The sequence below is a fragment of the Mytilus edulis genome, chromosome 9, assembly GCF_963676685.1.
Source record: "Mytilus edulis chromosome 9, xbMytEdul2.2, whole genome shotgun sequence".
Taxonomy (NCBI): domain Eukaryota; kingdom Metazoa; phylum Mollusca; class Bivalvia; order Mytilida; family Mytilidae; genus Mytilus; species Mytilus edulis.
Genome location: NC_092352.1, coordinates 39,566,226 through 39,572,225, shown reverse-complemented (window position 1 = coordinate 39,572,225; position 6,000 = coordinate 39,566,226). Strand labels below are relative to the sequence as shown.

Here is a 6,000-nt window from a genome sequence, read left to right as displayed (position 1 = left end):
CTGGCTAAAAATGAAAGAAGACAAACAGACAAACAATAGAACATATGACGCAAGTTAACATAGAAGACTAAAGAATAAACAACACGAACCCCGTCAAAAGCTTGGGGGTGAAATAATGTGACAACAGGAAGCAGTCATTTCTTAAACATAATTTCACGTTTTTTGTATAATTTTGTTATATTTTACTATTCAAAACCAATGCTTTTTGTCTCAATGATAAGGAGATGTTGGATAAACGTACAAAGGAAGGCATTCCAAAATCATGATAAAGATCTCAAAAACATAACTATGTCAACATATTGCAATCAAGTACACAATGTTTACCGTGTTTAGTAAAGTTGTGAAATAAGTTAACTAATGCGGTCACAGAATTACCGCTTGGATTTACAATATTTTACAAAGGGCAACCTTAACGCTAAGGTTCAACAAAAGAAAACCATATACTGGTTCTAGCCCTTGCAACATACAGGTATCCGCGTCATAGCTCAACAGATAAATTTCAGGGAACCAGGCTTAGAGAAAAACACTGACGAAGTTCCTTACGTGGGAACTGAATCAGTTGTCTTGAACATATTCTTTTAATTTCGAACAAAGTGCCACTACAAAAATTAAATTTAGGAAGCTATTTCAAAATTAGCAGAAGACACAATAGTAGCAAAGAAGCTCACATGTTCAAATTTGTTGTGTCGTAAGGTAAAAAATATCGACAATTTTTCAATTTTCTCCGTAAAAACCACTAGTATGTATAGGTACAGTCTTGTCACTTACGGTGATTTGCATGCTCAGTCTAGTGTTATCGAACGACGAAGATTGAAAAGGTTTTGGAGAATAACCAAACATTTATCTTAGGATGTTTGCAACATACATCATGAATAGAAAATTTTCGGAAATTCCGACTTTTGATAGATCATGTGTACTTATAATGTGTCAAATCGTATGTTTTCAAGCACTTGAATTATAAATTTGTTAGGGGAAATATCTGTGGGTTCTTTAAATGTAATGTTTGGGGAAATCAAATTTACTGCATTCAAAATGTAGAATAAATTAGATAACAAAAATATTTTGTCAGAAATCAATTTGTTTTACACAGACACCAGACCTACAATCCAAACATATACCTATGTATAGGATGGTACAAGACATATACCTTTACAAACTTAGAAGGCAACACACTTACACAATCCAAAGCATTATAAATGATACAAGACAAAGACCTTCTATACCCATAGAAAACAAGACAACACACCCCAAATCATAAACAATATACAAGCCCGTCATAAAATAACGTATAAATAGATCGTACAGTAAGAAAATATCAAAATAGTGTTGAAAAATAGCCTACAAGTTTCAATTATCAGTATTGATTAATTAAGCAGAGTCAGATTCTCGTCCCTTTCCATTCAAACATGACCGCGGATCAGAGAATCGAGTTGGTTTCTTAATTATATATAGACCAATATACTTATAAGATAGTAATACAGCAAAGAAATTATTCAAGTCATTGTACATACCAGTAACAAGCATAATCCAACCAGCAAGATGTATTAGATGCTGCATCTTTGTCATATTAACTATGGACTAAACTACTATTAACTTATCACATAATTGGAAATGAATTTGGTATAATGACGTGTGTAAACTTTCTATTATCTTAATTTGTGTTTTATTAAAAAGCTTAACAGCAAAATAAACAATTGACCATCTAAATATTTTGCTTTTTGTTGTTTTAATTTACTATGTCAAATAAGACAGCTGTCGAGGTTCATTATCTAATGGTTTCTGTTTTGTCATGGAAATATCATATTGACAGGAACTACAACAATATATGACTTACATGGTTTTCTATACATTTGATTACATTTTTTTTACATTTAAAATAAGTACAAATATGTAAACTTTTAATTATATTTGGTCTTTTTTATTTAATTTGACAGGTTTTTTGTTCGCATGCAATTTTGTTTCCTTTGTCGAGTTAAGTAACAGAATAGTAATCTTTACTTTTTTTGCTATAAATGTATTAAGTTATATAGTAAAGATGATTAGAAACAGTTTTTTTTTTGCATAGATACATTACGCCAAATGAATTCAAAACTTTTACTCCAAATGAGCAAACTCAGTCATGTAAAACAATTCCAAAAATACTTCTTTTAATCGATGTAATGGATTTTGTTTTCCGCCTCAAAAAATACATTATATAATTCAAACCTTTTGAGTGCTATTTCTATATTTTAAAGGGGCATTAGCTGTCAAATTCATTGTAACCGATTTGACTTAAATTGTCATATTTGGTTTATAACAATGTAAAACATTCATCCAAACATACTTTATTTTTTTATATATATCGTAGCTAGTGCCCCTTTAAACCAAATTAGATAAAATGATGATATTTAATCAGTTACTATAACAGTTATAAAGTAATATCTATATGTCGAATTCAAGTTTTTCTCTCAGTATTTAGCTTGGCCACACTATGCACTATTCTTAATGTTGCCTTTGATAAATATGCTTTTCTGTCGTCATCGTGTATATATTTGCATTGTAGGAGGGCCTTGGCTGGGTTTAAAGGGTATACAAATTGGCTAAAGAAAAATGAAAAATGAAAAAATACGAATAATGCGCAAAACAAACAAAAATAAAGAAAAATAAAGAAAAGGGGATATCATAATAAGGTGCTAAGACATTCCCATCCAGGCACACTTGATTATCTAAAAAAAAAGATTCATTCCATGATTTAATAACCAATTCAGGATCCAACAATTATATATATAAAAAAAACTACGTTGTATTGGTAACATACTACAAGTATTAACCAGATTAGGATGAAAGAACGTATTGCCAACGTTATCTACAGATCCGTTAGACAACAACAAAAAACAACTAACAATCAGCCAATATAAAACTAGCATGCAATATAATGTGTTAACACTCGAAATTACCGTGCCAAGGAATGACCAATGTTGCAAAAGAAATGCACTGTTGCACCTATTCAACAATATGATGCCATTGTTGGCCGAACGTTATGTCAATGTTAATTTGCCAACGCATACATTTAACCAAGAGTACGACCTCTACCTGGAATTAACGCTGGCCCATGTGAGAATGCCAAATAAAATGGAGAAAGGAAATGGTGAATGTGTCAAAGCGACAACAACCCGACCATAGAGCAGACAACAGCTGAAGCCCTTCTTCAACAACGGTACGGGTATATACTTAAAATTTTATTTATCCATATTGAAAATTCATTGATTAAAATTAAAAAATTAAGAGAATTTTCAATATTAAAATTTAATATTAAAATTATTAATATTAGAATAGGATTGATATTAAAAATACGATATACTAATATTTAAAATGATTATTATCAGAGACATATAATACAATTAATATTAGATGTCTCTGTTATTATTAAAAAATAATTTTATTATATGATTTTTTTTTTATATTTATAAATAGGCAAGGATTTGTATAGTGAAATATATACTATACAAATCCTTGAAATAGGGAATATATTCTTCAACGGCTTACAATAGATTTGAAAGTAGTGCTGTTACTGAGGACTTTGCAATTTTAATAACAATTCAAATTGTTAGCAATTTCGATATTCTCCAAAGAATCCATAAGTCAAACTTTTTGGGTTAAACCCGCTGATAGTGCTTTTAACAAGTTTATTAAATGTACATTATTTTTTAACCATAAATATTTTTGTATTATTGTTGCATCGTAAATAACGCGGACGTCTCCGAAGACACCTTTACTTCAATAAGGAAAAGAGTTAACTTTTCTTGACAGTGATCTTCCAAAACTTTTAGCCAATCAAAATCGCAGAAACAAACATCAACAAATTAGGATTGACAGGCAATGGCGGCTAAAAGTTACACTCTTCTGTGCTTAAAAACTTTTCGATGACAATTTATACAGTTGAATAGTATCTTCTTTTGAAGATTTTGGTAAGATATTGATCTGACACACTTTATAAAGCATGAAGACAATATATACAACTCGGACCGATTTCATAAAGAGGATCAAGTTTGAAAGTCGACGAACTCATTATAATTTTTAGCAACTTACTTACTTAGTCATTTTCATTTATATTATTGCGTTCTATCTTAGTTATTTGATAAACTATATCCGTCAATCGGTGTCAAGGGATCAGATTGTCACTAGAAATTGCTGATCTCAAAACTAGCCGTATATAGACTGCAATTTCTTGTTTGCAGCTAAAACTGTGTCACTTTTACTATAAAGTTTTGTGAAAAACTATATCCCAGAACAGGTGGTTGATATTCTGACACTACATTTTTATTCAAAGTTCAAAATTTAGGCCTGTGCGGCATATTTCAACATTTATATGCCCGAACTTCTAACAGTTTATACTTATACATGTACATGTACTATAATTCTTTGCTACCCCATCCCCTCTTTTGGACCTTCTAAGAATTAAATTTTAGGCCCTACCATGTTTTTCTATACTGGTAACATTCCCAAGTTACATGTAGTTTTTTTGTACATGTATGTCACTATGAGATGAAACACAGAGATCATATCTGAGAACCAGGGTCCGGTTGTTCAACTTGTCTTAAACTGAACGTTAGCATTGAATTTAAGTGTCGTTACTTACCCATGGTTAGAATGGTGTTGTTAGTTAATGATCATGATGATGTTAAATATTTTAACAAATTAACATACATTTATCTATGAATATTATATATCTCCCCAAAAGAGGAGTGGCTTGTGAAACAGTTGTATTTACAAAGTGCAGAGCCCACCCTAAAAGGCATTATAAAGCATACATGTGATTCTTCCGGCGGGAGTTAAAATCTCCCGCTTTTCAGACCCTCTTCCGTACCTCCCGTTAAAATTTGAAATCTTCCGCTTTTTGAAAATGTCAATCTCAAAAAATTCAGTAGACATTTCTGTTTACAAAATAGATACAGACGGAAAAAGTCAGAGAAACTCTAAATCGATATTGAAAAAGTTCTAGAAAATCGGAAGTTTCCTGTAATGGAATTTGTGTCGAAAAGGTAAATAGGAAAATTGCCTCGAGTAATCAATGAAGGTGTTAAGGATTAGACTGTATATATACAATGATAAAAGATGATTGGCATTTACCTAGTAATCAACTAGCTACATGTAGTTAAATAAACATGTACATGTCTGGATGATTAAAAGTGATACTGACAATGAAACAGTTGTATAAACATCGACTTTAATAAATTTTGATGCTGTTGAAAACATGAAACAGACTTAGTTTATAGCTAATGAACCTCAAAGACAATAAAATCAACTCAAATATGATATGTCTTCTATCTGGTCCAATGGAATACCTAAATAAGTGTGTTTGTCTTATAATTTGACAAAATGCAAACTGTATGTTATCACCAAATACTTGTACCCCAGCATCAAATTAAAGAAGACACAATATCACTATAGCCAAATTAAAAAATGACAAGGGTCAAGACCATGCTTACTACACTTCATGCAAAGCTGACTATGGTGGCCCTAATTACTTGACCAAAAATATGGAGACAGCTTCCCACCAGAAAGACCACAACTTTATCAATTCAACACCTTCTGTTACAAACATGTTCAGTAGTGGTACAAAAGTTGACTATGTATGATGGCTGATCACTGTATCTTGAACTATATATATTATGATGAATAAATATTTGAACCCCCCTATCTTCTATTTTACAAAGTAAAAATGGCTATGTAGGTGCTTGAAGGTATGGAATCATTGTTGTATTTTAACAAAAAAGGAAGATATGCAGTTTAAACACACACGAAAAAATCTTGCATATGTCGATAAAAAATCTTGCGTATGTCGATAAAAAGGTCAATAAAAAATCTTCAGTTATGAGGCCCAAACTCCAGCTGAAAATTTCCAAATCTCCAGTTGTGGCTTGACAACTCTGTCACATGTATGATAAAGATAGACTTCATCCTCTTTTACAGGTAGTACCTTCTTCATATTTCACTGGTTGATAATTTTACAACAGTCTC

At 31.3% G+C, this 6,000-nt stretch overlaps 1 protein-coding gene across 2 annotated transcripts in view; it reads left to right on the top strand.

Annotated features, from left to right (window-relative positions):
* The first annotated feature begins 3,818 nt into the window (after positions 1-3,818).
* The window catches only part of LOC139488377 (tyrosine-protein phosphatase non-receptor type 13-like), a 108,889-nt gene continuing 106,707 nt past the window's right edge, over positions 3,819-6,000 (top strand). For both annotated transcript variants that reach the window (XM_071273926.1, XM_071273925.1), the window contains exon 1: positions 3,819-3,947. The gene's annotated coding sequence lies outside the window, so the exon portion shown is untranslated. The remainder of the gene's footprint in view (positions 3,948-6,000) is intronic.